At 39.4% G+C, this 21494-nt stretch overlaps 1 protein-coding gene across 9 annotated transcripts in view; it reads left to right on the forward strand.

Moving 5' to 3' along the window:
* Positions 1–21494, forward strand: part of INPP4A (inositol polyphosphate-4-phosphatase type I A) — a 110365-nt gene that overhangs the window by 38855 nt on the left and 50016 nt on the right. For 8 of the 9 annotated variants that reach the window (XM_058042902.1, XM_058042932.1, XM_058042947.1 and 5 more), the window contains exons 2-3: positions 513–573; positions 6615–6761. The gene's annotated coding sequence lies outside the window, so the exon portion shown is untranslated. The remainder of the gene's footprint in view (positions 1–512; positions 574–6614; positions 6762–21494) is intronic. The other variant, XM_058042910.1, reaches the window with a different exon arrangement.

Below are 21494 nucleotides of genomic sequence, written 5' to 3' on the forward strand. Positions count from 1 at the left end.
ATCTTTGTACTTTCTAACTTCTTTCTTTTACTTCAGTTCTGGTTCTCCTTTGTTAGTTTTGCTGTAAGCTGATGAATTGCATCTTAATTACTGCATCACACATTTGAACACTGCTTTATGTATGAATCTTTCCTGAATTTAGTGTTTTGAGGAGTGCTACTTTTCTTAATCTTACTGTATATATTTATATGGTTGCCCCATGTGTACATTTTAATAGAGAAGCATCTTCTCCACATGGGAACCTGTTGACTTGCCACAGTTTTGTAGTACCACACTCAAAGATTTCTAACATGCTCCATTGAAGTGAAATTGTAGATATTTCAGGTTAAAATTACACTGGAAGGCATACTACTTGATAAGTTCATGTTTTGACCTCAAGATAAAAAGTTTGATCCATAGTTCCTGTAATTACTAGTTACTGCACCCCCCCCCCCCCCCCCAATCCTATACTACTAGCATGTTTATATGGATTGATTCAGTCAGAAATAATTTGTGCTTTTTGTGTCTTTCAGACTTCATTAAAAAAAGAACTGGATACACATGCTGAATTTAATTTGTGAAAGGTGGAGTAAGGTAAGATAATTTTAGTCACTATTACTGTAATGTGTGATGATCTGTTGACACTCAAGGCAAGGGTTCAAAGGTTCATTATAAATTAGAGGCAGGGAAATCTACAAGGAACTTTCAGCCTTGGAAATAATGAAGCACTGACAAGATCCAACATTCTGGTACCAGTGGCATGCTTTTACCACATGGTTTGTAGTGTGACTAGTTCATTATATTGGCCAGGGGTTTTCTGTTCTTTTTGCATGCATTGCCCACAGAAGGTGAGGAAGTTCATTAGCTAGTGACAATATGATATGTTTGTATTTGGACAAATTATGTGTTTCTGGAAGTCTGTGAGATTTAAAGTACAGCCTATGCTGAAAGGCCAATATTTGTTGCCTGTTTCTGCCATAGGAGCAAACCAGACTTTCTTTACTTTTTCTCCTTAACCATCCAGAAATATTGTTGAAGAAGACAAGTCTGCCTGTCACTGAGCATTGCTGTAGCATGGAGCAGTATCCTTCAGGATGGGATCTGAACCTTGCTGGGCACAAATGTTTGTGAAATATTTGCTTCTCCAGTGAAAGAGCTGCTTTGTGTCCTCTGTGTGGCAGGGTGCAGAGGCTGGTGGTCACATTTCTAGGCACTGAGAGAGAAATCTCTGTCTCTGGGACTCCTGTTAGCAGAAGTGAGAAGACTCTTGGCCACTTGTTTCCAAGCAAAGTTCAGTCATAGGACTCCTCTTGCTTCCTGTGTGCAGAGCAGCTGTGTTTTGAGCTAAGCAGCTGCTTCTGGCATTCCAGAGTAAGAGAAGTTGGCCACATATTCTGATGAGATGCGGGGATGTGGCCTGAACTGCAAGGCAGTATGAAGGAGACTAATAATAAGAGTCTTCTGGTAGGTGCAGGAAGTTTTGCTGGTATGGGAGTAGGAAGTAGTGAGAGGTGTAACAGGATGCTCTTGGTCAAATGTGATGCTTATGGTTGCATGCAGAAACGGAGGGTGGACCTCAGTGTCCTTGTCCCTGATGTAGTGCCCTTAGTCCCTTTTACAGAGTTCAGCAAATAATGAATGGTGGGGTAGAGTCAATGGTGAGCAGTATTGACTTCTCAGAGATGTTATTCCCCCGCTCCTGCTAAGGGAGATCAGATTCCTTTGTAAGGTCAAGCAGACAAAGTCAGCAGATGCACTTTCTCCTGAAGCATTGCTTTTCTTGTGTTAAATGTGTGTCTTAATGCAGACTGAGAATCAATTACTGGAAAGTCTAGAGAGATGTGCTGCCATGGCTGTGCCCACATCTGAAATTAAAGCAAATGGTCGATACCATGGACTCAGTTATTTAATTGGAGCAGAATGGAAGAGAGTGCACAACAGGATGCTCTAGGGGGTTATGTTTAATTTTTTTTCTTTTGACCATCTTGAACTGCTCAATGAAGAACAACTTGGGAATCAGGCATGCACTTACAGATCTTTCTCCATGCCAAGAAGGCCAGGATAAAGTTGCCAGCAGCAAATTAGCATTGCCAGATCCTGTAGCTCTATTGTGACTTAAAAGGAATTGCAGTAATACCAGTCATTCATACCATCTTTCTTTCTTTTATTAATCATTGTCTGCATTGGAAAAGAAATGCCTGAGGCAATCCTTCATCCCCATCCAATGCAGCTCTGTTTCTTGCTGAAGAAATTAAAAAAGAATTGTCATTCTACCCCAAGACAGCAATGACTTCTCCCTTGTGGGGTCTGTCTCCACACTTGCAAAGAAATCCACAATAATAGAGCTAAAAGCCAGCATTTGGGGCTCCCCTACAGGGACAGCACATCATCCTAATTAAGTGTTTCTCAAATACAGCCCTGACTGTGCAACCCACTCCATTTTTTGTCAGATTGCACTACCTGCTTGAAGCTTTGTGTTAGAGTAGATCTGGAGAGAAGATAGGAGAGAAAGAAAAGAGAATGCCACCACTTCTGTTTGCCTGTTTGCTTGATACTTTGGTGAATACTTTCTTTCTACTGATGTAGATTTAGTGGCTTCTTTATTAGGAGTCAAACTCTATGTTGCATATGTAAAGCTCCACAGAATTTTTTGATTATGGCTCCTTAATTGTGTATAAGACAGGTTATGTCACTCTTTTAAAGTAAAAGTAACAGCTTTCTCTTCAATCAGTTCTCTGGGTGACATCTCTAGAAAATGTGCCCTGCTAAATTATGTACTGGTGTAGATGATGAGTGGACGAACAGCACAGGTGACTGACTAAGGAGAGGTGATCATTAATATAAGCACAGCAAGCTGCTTTATGATTATTGTTGTTTCCTTTTTTCTGCAGATTTTCTATCTGCTTTTACAATTTGAGGCTTTTTAGCAAAAACCACCAGCATTTGCTAGTTTGCTAGTTTGTTCCTTTTTCCTTCTTGCCAGTTTGTAAAGTATAAATGCTGAGCAGGCCATGTGTGACTGTGTGGCTGTGTTCAATGTGCAGTGATTTTGTTTCTTAGGGCCTAATGTTCATCATCCTCTTGTTAATACTAGATCAAATCATGCCCCATGCCAACGTGGCATGGATAATTGCAATAACTACATGTGCAGTCATTGCATAATGTGTGCCACTTGGCCTTTCTGTAATATTCTGTATTCCATTAGAGGGTTTTCTGACTGCTGGCTTTAGTATACAGAGCTAACCATGGCTTTTAGCAGTGAAGAGAGATATGAAGAACTGAGTTTGAATAACGTGTTATGTGAAGGCGTAATGGTATTGAATAGAGCCTGAATCCAGGGAGAGGGAGAGAAAGAAAAGTAAGAGGACATAATGTCACATAGCTAATGAGAACAGCTGAAGAGGGCACAAAGGGAGAAGGCAGAGGCAGAATTTCAAATGTTTTAAGTGTCTGGAAACAAGAGCGATCTGTGATCTGTAACTTTGGTTCTTTCTTATGGCTTTTGTCTCTTTTTACAAATATTTTGTCTGTATTATATTCTGTGCAAGCACAAAAATCAAGGTTTTTCTTGAATTAAATGCTACTCTTACATCAACCCTTTTAAAGTCTTTGGAAGTTTATCCAGCCCGAGCTTGCATTCAATTCAATAACATTAATTTTACTCCTGTGTTTGCATTTTAATTATAAAGCTGTTACAATGTTTAAATTACAAAATGTCCAGTACCTAATTGTTAATAATCTCAGTATTATCCTTGGGAGATACATAGATGAACTACCACAGAATAGTAATGAGGGTTTCAGCAATAATTGTTTCACTAAAACATACTGAGAGATTTAACACTTAATGTGAACCAACTAAACCAACTTTCAAAACCAGCTGCTTACCATGCTTCTTTCATTCATGGAAACTCTGCATATGGATAATTTCCTACTTCCATCAGTATTTTCCTTTTAGCTAGGAAGTTATAAAGTAACCATGTAAGTCCTCAGGTACAGACTTCCCCACACCAGAAGGTCTGGACTGTGCAGTACAAACACCTGTGAACACTCTGTATGGTCTCCTTACATATGGCCTGCAATAACTTGAAGTACTGCAATAAAAGACAAAAAATCTGCAGTTTGTTTCGTACTGAGGCATTGCTAGCATGCTACTCTGTGAAGAATAAATAGCAGAATAGACTCATAGTTATTTTTAACTTTAGTGCAGGATTTCTCATGACTTTGGGGGGCAGGGAAAATTTTTAAATTCATATGTTTTAACTGTAGTCAGACATCTCAATAGAAGTCCTCTGTAGACACTGAGGATCTGCAGCCCTTGGTGAAGTCAGGAGCAATTGTCAGTGATCTAAGATCTCCCAAAAAGTCAGGTCAGTCTTAAAATCTACACCAGGAGAAATGTTAACTTTTCTGCTTGCTACAGTGGAACTGAAGCCTATAGTTGTGTGTCTGCTCATGTGCTGCCCCTCAGCTGAGTCACCTTCCTGAACCAGAACTTACTTGATCATAGAATCTCCTGAGCTGGAAGGAACCCCCGAGGATCATCAAGTCCAACTCTTGTTCCTGCACAGGGCAGCCCCAAGGATCCCACCATGAGCCTTAGGGTGTTGTCCAAATGCTTCTTGAACTCTGTCAGGCTTGGTTGGTGCTGTGACCACCCTGGGGAGCTGTTCCAGTGCCCAACACCTGGGTGAAGAACCTTTTCCTAATATCTAACCAAACCTGGCCAACACAGCTTCATGCCATTCCCTTGCAGTTCTGTCACTGGTCACCAAAGAGAAGAGATTGGTGCCTGCCCTCCCACTTCTCCCCCTCCTATTGGATGCCCCATAGCTAATAATTTAGCACAATTAGACATTTTTAGCCATGATATTCAGAAGAAATCTTGACTGCTTGCCTATTTTGATGATTGTGGGACATGTGCAGGCAGCAACAAACCTACTGCTAAAGCACCAAGATGCACAACTCACACTTGTGTTGTTTGAAGAATGAGTCAGTAAGTGAGTATATTAAAATTAAGACCAAATTTGTCTGAAGGAGGCAACATATAAAAATATTACCTTTTAACAAAATGATTACTTGCAGCTCAAGGCAGAGAAATGCAAATGTGGGTCAGAAAAAGGGTTTGAAACTGCAGACTAAGAAATGTTTTGTACTTTTAAGGTTTTTTGGGGGGTTTTGTTGTTTTGGGTTTTTTTGCATTTTATTTCAAGCTGATAGAGATACCAAAACACTAAAACAACGAGAAGAGAAAGAAAAGCAAAAACCAAATTCTCACAGCATGTTAACAGATTTCTTGAAATGAATGGTGTACTTATTATTTTAAAAAGCTTTTGGATATTATCAAGAAAATCATCATGCCTTATAACAGAAACTTTTCCAGATGTTGCATGCTTGAGTGACCCAAGTAATTGAAAAGCCTACATGAACATATTCAACAGTTTGTGAATATAAGAAATTGAACTGAATAATGAGCATTTAAGGTACTGTGCAACTCTCAGAGGCTTGTGTGACAGAATCCCACAAACATTTCAGATTTGCACTGGAATTTCCCATAAGACTGGAAAGGACCCCCAAGATTATAGAGTCCAACACATATGAAGTTATACAAAGGCTTTAACTATATCCTGTGTTTTTTGTGGTCACAGGAGATTTCAGGAAGTCTTGGGTGTTTTACTCATGATATTACATTTCTCAGACAAAGCATCCAATTTTTGCATCTCTCATATTTTAAAAGCAATCAGAATTTCTGACTGTCAGAATAGCTTTTTAAGTTGCTCCATTGGGAATTTTCAATTTGGGAATTTCTTCAAGGTACTTTTTATATGTGTGATTGAAATATAGATCCGTTACTAAGATTTTTTAGAGGATTTTTATTACTCATACTATTGAATTTTACATATATGGAAATATAGGCAACTTCAGGCTTGTTAATTTGACCCTAATAACCTTAGAAATATTTTTTAAGGAATAAATAATTAAAGACATGGGAATTGAGGGGAGGAAGGATGAAGCACAATCTATTTTTCTAAGATAGGTCAAACTGGCCTAGTATCTTTTTTTAATAAGAAAGTAGGTTTTCTAGAAAAATAAATGGGCTAGATCTGGTCTCTCTGGATTCTACTGAGCCATTTAATATGGTGTTGCAATAAAAATACTGTTCAAGGTGGAGGAAGATTAAGTTAGTGTAAGAACTGTAAACACACCCAAAGAACTGCCATGAGAGAGACAGAAGGAGGTAGATATATATGATTAATTATTTTCTGGGAGTTGGCTTGTTTAGTGTTCTTGAGGCTTTTTTGTTTGTTTTGTTTTGTTTTTTTCTGCAGTTGATATTGTTGGCATGCTGTATTGAAAGCAGGCTGTTGAAACTTGTGGATGGGAGTAGGATGTTAATTTCTAGTGCATGGTTTTAGATGGAGTGACTATACAATTAATTGGACAATTAGATAATACTAAAGGGATGGAATTCAACCCAGCAACGTGTCAGGCCACACATTGTCATGAATTCTCTTACCCAGTTTAACCTTGATATCAAAATTAGCAGTATGACAGTCTGAGCTCTTATGTAATCAGGGGAAAGAGGCAGATTTTTAATTAGGCACCCAACTCCTGCTTTCTCTCTTGACTGTTAACAGAGCCTGGGCACCTGACTCTGGCATCAGTGCTGAGTGCCTGAAACTGGATGGTGCTACAGCCTCAGCTTAGGAAGTAATGCAGCAACTTTTCCTATGAAGAGGGAGTTCAGCAATGGAAGATTTTGAAGGAGAAAGGCCTATATGAGGGTAAGTGGGTTTAAGTTTGTCTTTAGTTTGTCAGTTTGATACCATCATGAAAATGATGTAAGGGGTACAGGCAAGTGTCAAAAAGAGGTATTTCCAGTTGAGGGAGGGAATCTCAGCTGGGTGCATCTGGGCTGGGACCTGATACAGCATAAGTGTGCACTCTTGCAGTGTCTGAGAAACCTCACCTCAGTATGTGATAGAGGCAGAGAAAACTGAAAGAGGGTGGATGTAGATTAGATATGAAGAAGTAATTTTTTACAGTGTGAGTGGTGAGACATTGGAACAGGTTGCCCAAAGAAGCTGTGGATGCCCCATCCCTGGGAGTGTTCAAAGCCAGGTTGGATGTGGCTCTGAACAACTTGGTCTAGTGGAAAGTCTCCCTGCCTATGGTGAGTTTAGTTGGTCTTTGAGGTCCATTTCAACTCAAACCACTTGGTGAAAAACTGCAGGGATGATCAAAGACCTTCTGGTACAAGAGGAGTCTGAGACAGCTGTGTTGGGTATGTCAGGAAGACTGATAAAATGGGAAATGTAATTGCCACAGCTCTGCTGCTGTAGTTATGGGGAGCATTGAAATCTGGCTGATATCAGCTAGGTTACAGCCAACAAGCAGGATGTCTGCAGAGGACTAATGCAGGTCTATGTGCAACATTATAGTATTGTAGGAAGATTGATACCAAACCAGAAGTGTCTATTTGTGTGATTTAGAGGTGATGTGAAGTGAATATATGGCATGTCTTACTGGTTGAGTTTGTGCATTCACCTAGCACGTGGATAAAATATTTAACCAACATAGAATGCATAGTGATAATTGCATAATACATGACAGTAATCAGTAGGAGAATGCTTTATGTATTATTACATAAAATTAGGAGCAAGCTTCAAGATTTATAAAGGTCAGTGATTGCTTGGATTCAGCAGGACTTAGGCTGTTTGGGCTGCTTGTGCTTTTTGATAACTCCTATAGAGTGTAATGCTTACCATCTGCTGTATTGCCCTGCAGTTCCCCTGCACAGCACATGGAAAACTGTGGGATAAATGAGGCTTTGAGTGAATTTGTAGGGCTGGAAAAAGGCATGTTTAGTTTAGCCTGTGACAAATATACATTTAGAAGCTGACTGCTGGGTAGCAAACTCATGACCACTGAGACAAAAGCTTGCTCTGAAGTGAAAACTGTGGTTGTAGATCCCTGATGTGCCTGTAGTGACAAATGATGGGTGCAGCACTTACAGTCAGTGACAGCCCTTGCCCCAGATACCTCCTTATTTTGACAAACACTGAAATTTAAAATTGTGTGTTAGTGAAGAGCTGCCCTTTCCCTGGATGTTGGTTTGTCCCAACACTGGGTTTGAAAAGAAGTTGAATCCTTTGAGCAATGATGAATAATGTGCTGTCTGCTCTGCTGCAAGTCCTGAGTTGCTCTCATTGGCTTTGCCAGCTATTAAGAGATTGATCAGGTTGCTTTTTACCAGAAATCTTCATAAAATAGGAGGAGGAAAATACCGCAGCAAGAAACATTTTTAATGTACTTTTGGTAGCACTATGTTTAGTTCTCTAGTTATTTGTTCATTAATAAGGGCTCAGCCTGGGATTCTGAGGTTTATAAGTGCTGAGAAGAATATCAGGGGAGAGTAGTATGGCTTCTCTTTTTGTTCCCCTTCTGCTTTGTAATTAATTATTGTATAGTGGTACTACGTTGTTATTGTTCTATGGTAAAAACAATTGTATTATGATCTCACAGTCCTTACTTGGAAAGTTGCCACAGTGAGGAAAAACTCTGTTTATGCACTGAATTGTCAGTAGTTTGGAAGGGGTTTGTTCTGCTGGAAACTGTGATTTGAATAACAGTCCAAGAGGAGGGATGACAAGGAGGGGAGGATTGAGAAGATAAGTGTGAAAATGTGTCAGAGCTCTTTCAGATTTATTTTTTATTAGAGTCATGGTCAACTACCTTAGATTTAGAATCTGTCCCAGTTTATATGTGTCTTTTCCCCCCCCTGTATTCTAGGTTTTATTTAGCTCCAAGTCATGTTTTTCTGGCTAGTAAACTGGGGGTTTGTTTTGAAAATCTGTCTAAGCCTCTTCCTGAGAGACAATACTTGGAGCATCTCAGGCCTGCATGGCTGTCACTTAAAAAGATGCCCAGAAAAACTGGAAGAACATCACTAGAAGATGTTTCTGGAAAAGAAAGGATTATAAGGTCTGAGGGAACCCACCTCTAAATTTCAGGAAAAAGATATCTTACAGTCATATTGGGGAAGAAGAAAGAGAAGAATTTGCAGCAAACCCAGATTCTTTGTGTGTGGGAATGGGCAGTGAGGAGGATGATGGTGGATGATCAAATAAGCACAATCTACTGCTGCAGATCATTACTAACCATGAGATGCTGGAATGCAAATTAACCTTGTTTCATAGTCTCTTAAAATAGCTGTTTGAAAGTTAGAGAAAATGACCTTTTGAAGATTCTTATATTTCCCTACTCACTTCTATCTATTTGCCTCTTTTGCTTAACTTCAATACAGTTCAGTGAAGTGAATCCCATCCCAAGACTGTACCCCTTGCTTAACCTTTTCATGGTTTAATCTAGGTAAACACTGTACTTATGCTTTGTTCACACAGTTTCTTAAACAGTAATAAAAATCTAAATATTTTTCTACAACAAAACCATGTGAGCTATTGAACTGTGTCTCTCCTGAACTGTGCACAGTACCAGAGAGAAGGTTGTTCCGACTTACTTGTGTATTCTGTCATGATATTTTTAATAGTATGTTTGCTGTTAGGACAGGCTATGTGCTATAAAAACTAAAACTAAGTTTTGCCAAGGTATTTTGGGGGTTTGTAGTCAAACGTGATAAAGATAATTTATTCTTGAAATGTGTTTATGTTGATTTTGTTTTGAAACAAGAATATATGCCTTGCAGAATATTTATGTTCATGATCATTCTGTAATTTCCCTATTTAAAAACCCCTACACTGAATGCAGTTCCTGCTAAATTTTAACCCCAGAAATGTTTAGAATGTGAATATAAAATAATCTGAAGGATGTATTATAGTACAGATCCCTGTAGGAGCATATTATCTTTGAAAACATTTTAATAATAAGTTGTCTGAAATTATACTTTTGCCTTTTCTCCATTTTCGCATGAGCAAAGAAAGAGTTTTAAAAGTGCTGCTCAGCTATTAACACTAAGCTATTTTTACTGGGACTTTTGAACATTGATTTGGTGTTTCTAAGTGGAGGCATTTTTCACTTGTGGTTGTGCACGTTCACTTTGGAGACTTTCCTTCAGTCAAATCTGCTGTGATCTGAGACAAGGTGGTTTTTGGGGTTGTCCCAGGCAGCTGCCAAATACTTTCAAACATTCAGAGTGGAGGTGTAGAGAAAAACAGTGGTGTGGAGGAAACTCCAGTTGTGTACATATATAGGTTTGGTATAGTGTCCTGAAAGCATCTCCGGATAGTGGAATTGATGGGGCAAAAAATTTGCCATAGAATTGCAATTATTTATCAACATAAGTATTAGTTACTGAAAAAAAAAAAAAAGAAAGCCATCACTGCTTCATTTTGTTATTGTTTTGTAGTTCATAGATCAAAGAAATACGAACTAGATAAAAATAGAAATTAGAATTTAAGGGCATTTTACATATTTTTAATCATAAGTTAGAGGATAATACAAAATTTTCAAAGTCAGCAGTGAGGCACTATCAAACAGATGAGCTCTTTGCTCATCCTTGCTAGTTCAAGGATGAGTTCTTTGACTGTGTACTTAAATGGCTTTTGAAAATATATATAAATTCTGAAAAAAAGTCTTTTGTGAATATTTAAGGTATGTGGCATGTATCAATGGTTTGACAAGTAGCATTTAGTTTCTTTGAATTACTTTAATAATAATAAAAAATGTTAATAATTTCTTGATATTTCTCCATGAATCATCTTTGAAAACCATATAGTAGCAGAAGAAAAGTTATTTTGTATTCAAAGTAGGACAAATCAGCATTGTTTATTGTGGTGGTGCCTGTTGGTGCATTTTATCCTCCAACAATGGGTTGTATGTGTTAACCATTTGCTTTGATGGGTTAAGTAACAATTATCAAGTCAACTCTTGCCACACAGGATCTTCTATTTCTTTGAGAAGGAAAGCAGGGAGATAAATGCTTTCAGATAGTATTTGCTATGAAAGGAGGAAAAAATTGAAAGGAGAAGATTTTGAGGACTGTTTTTTTAAGGAAGCTCTGCGGGGAGCAAAAGTCAAGCTGAGGGGCAGTGGTTATGGGTGTGAAGGATAAAACAGATGCCCAGAGCACTGGGAATGAGTGGTTTCAGTTGACTGTGTTTTACTATGTGTTGATATTTATTCTACTTTAGGAGCTGGAGAAATGCACTTGGTTGAACTCCAGCTTGTCTGTAACTGAGGATTTGGATATCTTGGTATGTAGTGAAGGGAAGAGGCAAGTGCAGACAAAAAATATCTTATGATTTTTCTTCAAGTCTTAAAGCAGCTTGTAACTGTGCCAGCGCAGCTCCAGTCATCTGGTGCCACTCTTGTGGGTCTTGTTTAAAAACTGTATTTCTTCCCCTTCCCCAGGAGCACCACTAAGTACCAATGAGTACTTGGCATCCATTACAAAACATCTTTCATTAGACTAGACGAAATCACTTTGCTAAATAGGAGCCTCACAGAATAGGAAAGATCTCTTCTATGTGCAGCTGCATCCATCACTACAGAGATGACACTGGCATATTGTAACTTAAATGTTTTGGCTTTGAAGTCAGTTAGCACAAAAGGGGCAAGATATCTCTTGTCCTGAGGTCAATTTCCATATTAGTAATCAAAAAGGAAAGCCTGAACAACATGATAACTGAAAGGATTTTGGTTTGTAGAAGTGCCTGGAAAACAGGGCAATAACCACATAGTCACTGGTTTCCTAGAACTGAGGAGAAATGCACAGTATATTTTGCCCTGTTAAATCCTGCATTTTATGTTGTAATCTTGGCACATCAAGGGGTCCTTGTATAACATGGCAGAGCACATTAGGGAAATCCATTTGGATGAGTGCTTACAAATTCTATTCTTACCTATGCAGGGTGGACCTGGGGACTGTCACTGGGGAGAAAAATTGAATATGTTTGAACTCTAATTATTTGGATGCTGCTGTTGTCCACTCCCAGGTGATCTATCTGCACTTGTGAAAGGCAGATATAGCTGCAGTTTCATGGCATATGCTTTTATGCAAATGTTAATAAATATGGTAAGTTTTGCATCTTCTACCTGACTGACAGTCACACTTCTTTACCTTCTCACCCCCTCTGGATCTCTGAGAACCCTCATCTATTTGTAAATCTACTATGATTTACAGTACCAATCATTCAATCATTTAAATTAGCTAAACATTTCATGGGGCTTAGATCATATAGTAACTTGTAGAGTATTAATTAAAAGTAGAGGACATTTTTTTGTGACTTTTACAGTCTCTACTGGGGACTGAGGCTGTATGCCTGATATTCTCTAGAACTCAGATAATTTCATAGCCAGAATAAGGATGCAATTGTAGCCTGTAGAGTGCTCCTTAAAAATCTTGTCTCTATTACCCCAGAGCCATCCCTCCTAAGGTACTTGGCCACAGAATGGAAGAACTAACATTCAGAATGGAAGGATTAACAAAGTGCTTGTTGGATGCACACTAATACCACTTTTTCTGCATTATCCTTTAGTAGCTGGGTTTTCACAGGGCTTTGTCACTATTGTTGCTTCAGTATTAAAAGGTCAAGGCTACTCTCCTTCATGTCAACAAGTGGTTCCTGACTTCTTCCACATAGGAAATGGCAGACTCATTTTTTTTCTAATTCACTTTGTTTTGGATTGGCAAATGTGCTAATTGTTTGTAACTATATACTTTATGAAGAACTATTTGCCCTGTAGGGTTTCAGTTACACTCTGTTTTTGTTTTCTTTGTTGAAAAAAGATTGCATTCTTTTTTTTCTTTCTTAATTGCATAAAGAAAGTTATTAATAGACTTTCCCTTTTCAGAACTGGAAAATACCAGAAAGTCACTTGCTCACACTTTCCAAATACAAATTTGCTTCTAAATTGAGACCAAACATGGAAAAATTTTGAATGTTAGGTGAATATTTTCTGTTGTTCTGAGCAGATGGAAACAACTGTTTAGTTCTTAGAATGTTTAAATTGATGGTTTTAAATTGTCCATGAACTATGCAAATAAAATCGGTGGGAAGTGACTGAGGAATACAACCCACGATCAGTAGCTCTAAATTAGCTTGTTCTTCCACTGGAAGATTTTCAGGGCATTTTCAAATCAGAAAAGATTGAAAGCTATTGATAGCTGAGTTTAATAAGTCCCATTTAGTTTTGCCATGCAGTTCTAGCTTATTTCACTTCTAAAAGTTAAAAAGTTGAGTTTTGTGACATTTGCTGTTTTAAAAAATTATTTGACAAAGATGTATTACAGTGATGTCCATGATTCACAGTGATATCTCTGTGGGCAGACAATCATATTATGTTTTCAGTGGAAGCAGAGATATTGTGCTTGTAACAGGGAAATTATCCAAATGATCACAAACTGTCCTGACTAACCTCTTATGGCTAGCTCTCATTCTTCCATCTTTAGTTCTATAAAAACTCTGTAAATGAACTCTATAGAGAGGAGATCTGCGGGACCTGAAAAGGCTGGAAACAGTAAAATTAGTGCTCCTAACTGTTGAAGAAATTGTCTTATAAAGCACAGGACCACAGAATCTGCTGGTAGATGTAAACAGGGAAGAATGGCACAAAATTCTGTATACGTGCTGTTACACTCAGAATCTTTTTTTCTAACTGCAGAGATGAAACTCATGTTGTATCTAAAGACAAGTAGTTGTTGTTATTTTAATTAAAACTCATTACAGCTTGATCCAGGAATCATTACTTGGCTGGATCCAGTAATTACTGGAAAAGAATTAATGCTTCTGTATAGGGAAAAGTCTCAATAAGTAGCTATTCAGTTAAATTCATTGAACACATAAAGTGTCTACCTCTGTCATGCTGTAATGCTCACCTTTTGCCTCCCCTTCTGGGCTGTAGGGTTTCATTTTGCTGGTGGGTGTGGAGGCATTTTAGCAGTTGTCGGCATCCAAAGAACTTCAGATACTGAAAGATTTGAATATCTGAGGAATATGATGTTCGTGTTCGTAGTTTTCTTCTTCTCTACTCTAGGATCCACTTGGGTCATTTTTATATTTGCTGACAATCTTTTAAATGTGGTCCTTTTTTCGTTGGTCTGCAGCTCTGAGTTATATCCAGATGCACTGTATGTGATACCATACATACAGCTGATCACTCTAGAACTAATTTTGCCCGGCCTTAAGTCTGCAGTTCTTTAAGTGACCATGGGTGAGCTATAGCCACAGTCCCACCAAGTGCCAGCTCTGTACCCTCTCTCTTTTTATCCTGTGCTTCTACTCCATCCTATGTATCCAAGTCTGAAGGCCTCTGCTATCATGCCAGGCCTTTATATTTCTACACTAAATCATTGTATTGAGTTGTAAAATGATGATGGTATGATGCAAATATAAATAAAAATTAAAACAAATCAGCCACAGACATCTATGCAGTTGGAAAAAATTGTTGTCACAGCTGAACCAAGTTTAATTGCAGGCTAAAACAAAGTTGCAGACAGGTCAATAGAAGTTCAAACAAAGCAAGTCTGAAAATGCTCAGTGTTTGCAAGCCCTGCTGCAAGGCTTCAGGCCAGTTACTGGTGATGACAGTGTGGTATCTACAGGGCTATAGGGTAACAGAGCTGCAAGGGCCAGCAAGGGACACTGGTGACATTGTCTGTCCTGTTACCTCCAGACCTTATATACTGAGGTCTGGGTGTGATGCCCAGCTCAGAAGTTCTCAGGATGCTTGTCAGCTGAATATGGGAGTACAAACATGGAGATGCTGCACAGAATATCAGTGCTGCTCATTGTAGTGTTTTTCTCACTCTCTAGCACTGCCTGCTCTCAGAGAAGACTCCAGGCTTGATTAAGCTTTTGTTCTGACCCACTCTTTTTATCCAGCTTTTGGTCCCACCTTTTGGCTGGAAGGGTGCCACCATTTGCCTCTGCAGTAGAAGCAGTGGATGTAGGAACATGTGCCCACACTGTGATGCAGTTTAGTAGCTTAGTTTAACCTGTTGCTGAAAGCGGCTTTGATGAGGTGATGGACTGTAAATGCAGTGTGGCTGAAATGTAGCTACCTGCTCTCATCTGGGCCTGAAGATCAAGACAAGTAGCTGTGGACAAAATGATCATTTCTGCTGCCTTGCTGTGGAGGTTTGACTGCTGAGGTAGGCAGCATGCTTATGAATTTCTGATAAAGTCTGGTGGGAGGCAACAGAAGTTAGCAAAAGTCAGCATCACTGTGGCTTGCCTTAACATGCAAAAATTGGGAGTCAAATAGTCATGAGAGTGAGTTAGTCATGAGCTTAAGAAAGGAAAGTAATTTGGGATACATCATTCACATTTTCAGGCCTTTTTGTGTTCATGCAAAATTTGCTTTTACAAAAAGTGAAATTCATGCAAGCTTGGCCTATAGTAACATTCCAGTTTTAGAAGTCATGTAAGTGCTTGGAGAATTGACAAAACTCTGACATTTAGGTACATATTTTTGAGCACTGAGTGCTGCAAGGAACTCAGCATTAATATCCACCCTTTGTCTTTGCATACCATTTATAATGGTTTTTTGTGATTGTTGCCTCCCTGCAGCAGTTGTTATTTTTAAAATAAATTTTGAAGGCCACTAAACTGCATGAAAGATTGATCAGTATTAACTGCTGAAAACAAAGTAGATTGTGGTTACAGTTACTTGAAAATTGTTTTTGAAAGCCCTGTACTCTAGAAATCCATCGCCATACCCTATAGGAGTCTTAATATTCTTTGAATTCTTGGAAATTTGGACTGAATTGTTTATTTCATCAGATCTGTTGGTAGCTGACAGAAAATAAAATTATCATGGAATAAAGTGTTGCACAACATGTCCTGCAGCTACTGCAGCATCTCTGTCTGAATGGAGCATTTTAACCTGTAATATGCTGGCATGAGGAGATATGAACCTTTGAAATAAGTACCTGCAACATTTTTATTTATCCTCAGCTGTTCATATGTTTGCTCATCTTACACATGAAAACCATCAGAGCAGCTGAAATACTCTTTGTTACTCTTACCAAACTTTTTGTTGTTTCTGTCTCAGAGATAACATCATAATATCTACTACATGACATTAATTTTCTCTAATAGCTTTTTTGCTCAATTACAGTTCAACAAAGAATATTGTATTTTGGAAAGGCTGATAGTAAAAACTGGGGACACTTATAGAAGTTTTCACAAATAGGGATCAATTGTTGAATTATGGTATTCTAATAGGAAGCTGTTAATCTTAGATACTGATTTGTAATGAAACTCATAGAAATATGGCAGTGACATTTGGTCTGGTTTCCTCCTATGACACTTCAGAGACAGTCAAGTCACTTACCTATTTTCTTTGCACCTTGTGTTCTTTATTTATTCCAATTTTGTGCTACTGATTTGGGTTTGTTTTATTCAGCAGCCAAATACCAACCAGTTTCAATATATTCCAAATATAATTCCAGTATATTTAAAAGTGATTGATGATCATCAGTTCATATCATGATTCCTACATGGTTGGGTTTCGGTTACTCTGCTACAAGTTAATCACAGAACCACAGAGTGGGTCAGGCTGGAGGGGACCACAGTGGGGCATCTGGTCCAACCTCCTGCTCAAGCAGGGTCATCCCAGAGCACATGGCTCAGAATGGTGTCCGGACAGTTCTTGAATATCCCCAGTGAGGGAGACTCCACACCCTCTCTGGACAATCTCTTCCAGTGCTCAGTCACCTGCACAGTGAAGAACTTCTTCCTCATTTTCAGGTGGACCTTCCTGGGCATCAGTTCCTACCCATTGTGTCTTGTTTTGCTTGGCACCAACAAGAAGGGCCCGGCTCCATCCTCTTCACACCCTCCCTTCAGATACTTGTATATACTGATGTCCCCTCTCAGCCTCTTCTCAAGGCTGAACAAGCCAAGCCTTCTCAGCCTTCCCTCATAAAGAGAGATGCTCCAGTCTCTTAATCACCTTTATTGCCCTCCTGGCTTGCTCCAGGAGCCCCGTGTCTCTCTGGCACCGAGGAGCCCAGAACTGGGCACAGCACTCCAGATGTGACCTCACCAGGGCTGAGCAGAGAGGCAGGACCACCTCCCTTGACCTGCTGCCAGTGCTCTTCCTGATGGTCCCCAGGGCACCATTGACCTTCTTGGCCCCGAAAGCACATTGCTTTCTCATGGACAGCTTGTTGTCCACCAGGACCCCCTGGTCCTTCTCTGCAGAGCTGCTTTCCAGCAGGTCAGCCCCCAGCCTGTGCTGGTGCCTGGATTTATTCTTCGCAAGGTGCAGGACTCTGCATTTGCTTTCCTTGAATATCAAGTGGTTCTTCTCTGCCTGTCCCTCCAACCTGTCGAGGTCTTTCCCAAGGGCTGCACAGCACTTTGTTGTATCAGCCACTTCTCCCAGCTTTGTGTCACTAGAACTTGCTGAGGAGGCATCTGCCCCTTCAACCAAATCCTTGATGAATAATTTACACAGCAGTGGGACCAGAATTGAACCTTGGGGGACACCACTAGTGACAGGCCTCCTGTACTTGTCAAGGAACCTATTTTGAGAATTTGGCAAGAAACCAACGCAGCACACCCCCTCCATTGTATATTACAGGCTGATCTTACAGTTTGCCCACAGGGTAGTTCTGGCATTAAAAAGGATTCCTTTCACTGGGAGGCTGTTCCACCGAGGCGTTGGAACGGGAACAGTGGTGGGAAGCAGGGACTGGTGTTGGCCTCTGAGGAGTTAGAGGCTTGTGCTTCACACTGCCAGCACCCCACCACTTGTTCACGTGACTCCAGAAAGAAGTGCAGGGAAGAGCAATGCAGTCAGGATCTTGGCCTGCAGCAACCCTCTGTCCCATTGATTTAGAAAGGTCACTGTAAGCAAACAAATAATTTTATTTTCCAGGAAGACAAAATGAAAGCAGCACAAAGGAATAAGTTACTGGAACAGCAGAAAAATAAATATCTAAAAAGATACCTACTGTTGTGACCATTAGGCATAGCATAGGCATGTACTCTAAGAAAAAAAGTTACATGATCAGAAATACATGAACAAAACACAGTTCAGGAGTACAAAACAAGTGTTGATGGAGAAATATGCACCAGCAGATTTGCATTAGTAGCTTAGCACTCCAGTTTTGCTATGCTGCCTAAATCTTAGTAATAAACTTTGTGGAATATTACTCCTACACTAACATTTATTTTTAATTTTCTAAATACTTGATACTGTTTCAAATTCTGAGTCAGTTATATCTTATTTAAAGCACATAAGTTAGAGAAAGAATTTGTGTATTGTTGGTTTGTCTTTAGGTGCTGTTGTGTATTTTTCCTTTATATAAACATTTAAAATAGTAAGTGTAAGAATCACAGTGAGTCAGAACAGTCCCATGTGGAAATGAAGAGTGCTTGAGAGATTTTTTTGCTGTGCCTGTGACCCAATGGACCATTCCTTCCATGTGGGAAAATGTAGTGTCAGGAAAATAAAGTTTCCCCTGTGACTCTGAGGGGCAGTCCTGTTGCCCAGGTGAAGCTCAGTGACTTCAGAGCAGGATGTCAGATCCCATCACACACACAGAGGACAGTGCTGTCAGTGCTCTGTGATTCCTGGGTTGTTTTGCTCAGTATACACTAACTTTAGTTAGTGCTACATTAGTCTGTGGAGTGGATGAATATTATAGGTAGGTAGATCAGATAGTTCCCTAGACATTTGGTTGTAATCCAAACTTGACTAAAACTTCTTATTACAGATCTTGTTTCAGTGCTTTTATCCCTCTGTCTTGTCTGTGTGCCCCTCTCATTGCCTGTATGAAGGAGAATATGTTGATGCCATTGATCTGTAAACAACAGCAGTATGAAATCTTTAGCAAATGTTATGTGTGTCTGGTTTATCTCCATTTCAAGTCATAAAGTGTTGGGGTTTGGACTTGTTTGTGGTTTTTGAGGGTTTTTTAAATCATTGTTTGTTTTTATTTGTTTGTTTGTTTATTTGTGGGATTTGGGGTTGTTTGGTTTGTGTTTGGTTTTTTCTTTTTTTTTTTTTTTTGTGTTTTGGGGTGGTGCTTGGGGTTTTTTGTGGGCTTGTTTTTTTATTTGATTTGTTTTCTTTCATTGGGTTTTTCCCCTGCCTCACTTTTTATTGCAGCAGGAGGAGCTCAGAGAGGGATTTTGTTTTTTCCAGCTGGAGCAGTGTGTTTCTAGATTGTTACCTTCATGGTTATAATGAAAGACTGCTCTAGGTGAGGCAGGTGTTGGGAGGGTGTTGAAAGCACCATCAAACTCAGATAAGTGTTTCCAGTCCAGACTCCTCAACAGGAAATATGTCCCCTGTTCTCGTGGGCTTCTCATGCCTGTGTAGGCAGTGTGAGAACCCCAGGTCAGGAGGAATGAGCTCATCCTAGGAAACTTTGTGGTAAAGTGCCCAGCACATTTCTTGTGAAGAGGGTAAAGGTTAATTTGGGGTAAAGACCACTTGTAACCTGTTTCAGTTTCTGCTGGTAAAGTGACAGAGGAGCCTGAGAGCCTTTGGACTTCAAACTCCCCTGTAGCAAAACTCAGCATTTTCCATGGCATTGGACTGTGTTCAGCTTGATAAAGCTGTTCTGCAAAGTGAAACAGAGGTGTGCTTTTTAATTTTTAGCCAACAGACATGTGTGTTACAAATGCTCATTTCCACCTCTGGATGTGTGTATTTTTGTGCTCCTAGGAGCACTAAAGGAATAAAAATATTGTAATGACAAATGAAATTAAAACAGTATCTCGTTAAAAAGAGTGCTATTTTTATTTCTGTTGTGAATACAGACAAATAGTTTTAAATTGCACAGAGAACTTAGTGGCCTAAATAGCAATTTCCTGTTAAAAGGACTCAAATATATTAAAAAGGTAAATCTGTGTTTTTAGATTATTTGAGTTTACTGAAGTTCATAGTGGGGAAGGATCAGGAGAAAATTTTGACTTACAAACTTATCTGCAACTAAATGGGATCTGTGGACAGGAAAGCAAAAGGAAAACAAGCCACTTCCTGGTGCTGAAATGCCCTTTTATCTAAATATCACTGGAAGGTTGCATTCAGGGATTTTTACATTGCACAAATACCTTTGTTACATCTTGTGTTTGTTGATTTCATTTTCTTGTGGAAGACTTGTCCCTGTTTTGCTGCGGTTACTCACTTAGAATCCTCAGGGAATCCTCAGAGAGTGACAAGTAGATTCTTCAGGCCAAACTTAATATTTTTGTTTTTGTTACTCAAGGTTCTGGGAGAAGGGGATATTTAGCCAGATGATGACGGGAACCTAGACTTAGTAAGCAGACTGAAGGGAGAGACAGAGCCTCTTTGTGGAGCTGCACCTGCCCAGTGTGTCTTTGTGGGGAAATAATGTCAGTGGGAGGCAAAGCTTCGTATTGGGTGCTGGCATCACTTGCATTCTTTTGCCTTCCCAAGGCCTAGATCATGGAATGAATGGACTGAAACTGTTGTCAATCCATGGATCTGCAGTAGACATAGTCTGTGTTGCTGCCTCTGTGAGTTTGGCTGGAAGGATCTGACTCAAGGTGCCAAATTCATGGCTTTGACTTTTCCTGTTTTGATCTGTGCGAGATTCAGGACACTGAGTTTCTCATTAAATGAGACAGAAGAGTGAAGTGCGTGTCAGACTGTAAAGAAAATAGCTCTTAATTGGAGAAAGTCTTAGCAGGGTTTAGCTGAGAGCTGCTGTCCTTTGAGCTGATGCTCTGCTCTTGGGCTGTCTCTGCAGACATGAGTGATAGTTTTTGATCCAGACCTTCACCTCAGACCCGTGCCTGGCTAATAAAGTTCCTTGCATCATCTTTGAAACAGGTGCTGGAGGTGGGTTGCTGGAATTGCTGAAAAATTGGGTTTGAGCCAACATGTCAAATCTAGTTTCACTGCCAAAGTTTTCTATTGTTGGAAGTAATAAATAAACAATAAAACACTCCCTGCATGCTAGTTATACTAGAGATGGTGCTCTCACACAAAAGGCAGCATGTTCATAACTTACCATAATCAGGCATTTCTTCCTTTCCATTATTTTGTCCGTACTTATATGGTTAATAAAATGTTAGTTGGAAACTAGGCCATGCTGCAGATCCAAAATACTGTTTCAGCAATATTCACTTTTATGATCTTGTGTATTGTTAAAACATTTTCAATCAGAGAAAATATTTATGAAGATGTTGTTTGAAGAATGCAGTTGGCTGAAGGAGCCCTCTTGATGTTTCAAAATGGATTTTTCAGGAACAAGTACCTTAATTGTTAAGGTTCAGGGAATGGTCCTTACAGTCTGGAGAGCCTTGAGATTCTAAAACTGATTGCAATTCAGTAAGTAACCCACAACTGCTTTTTCATATTCTCTTGGAGATGATGGTAAACTTTCAGTGGTTATGGTTGTTTTTTTTTTAAAGCATTAAGGAAACTGTCACACTCTCCCTTTTTGTTTATTATTCTCTTCATGTAGATATATCAGTAGCATTTAGCCTTCCATTGCTGTTGCATTTTTTGCTTTGGTATGCCTTTTTACCTGATCTAATGCCATAAGCCTAGAGCACTGTGGCTGTAGAAAA

The sequence above is a fragment of the Melospiza georgiana genome, chromosome 2 (genome assembly GCF_028018845.1).
Source record: "Melospiza georgiana isolate bMelGeo1 chromosome 2, bMelGeo1.pri, whole genome shotgun sequence".
Lineage (NCBI taxonomy): Eukaryota > Metazoa > Chordata > Aves > Passeriformes > Passerellidae > Melospiza > Melospiza georgiana.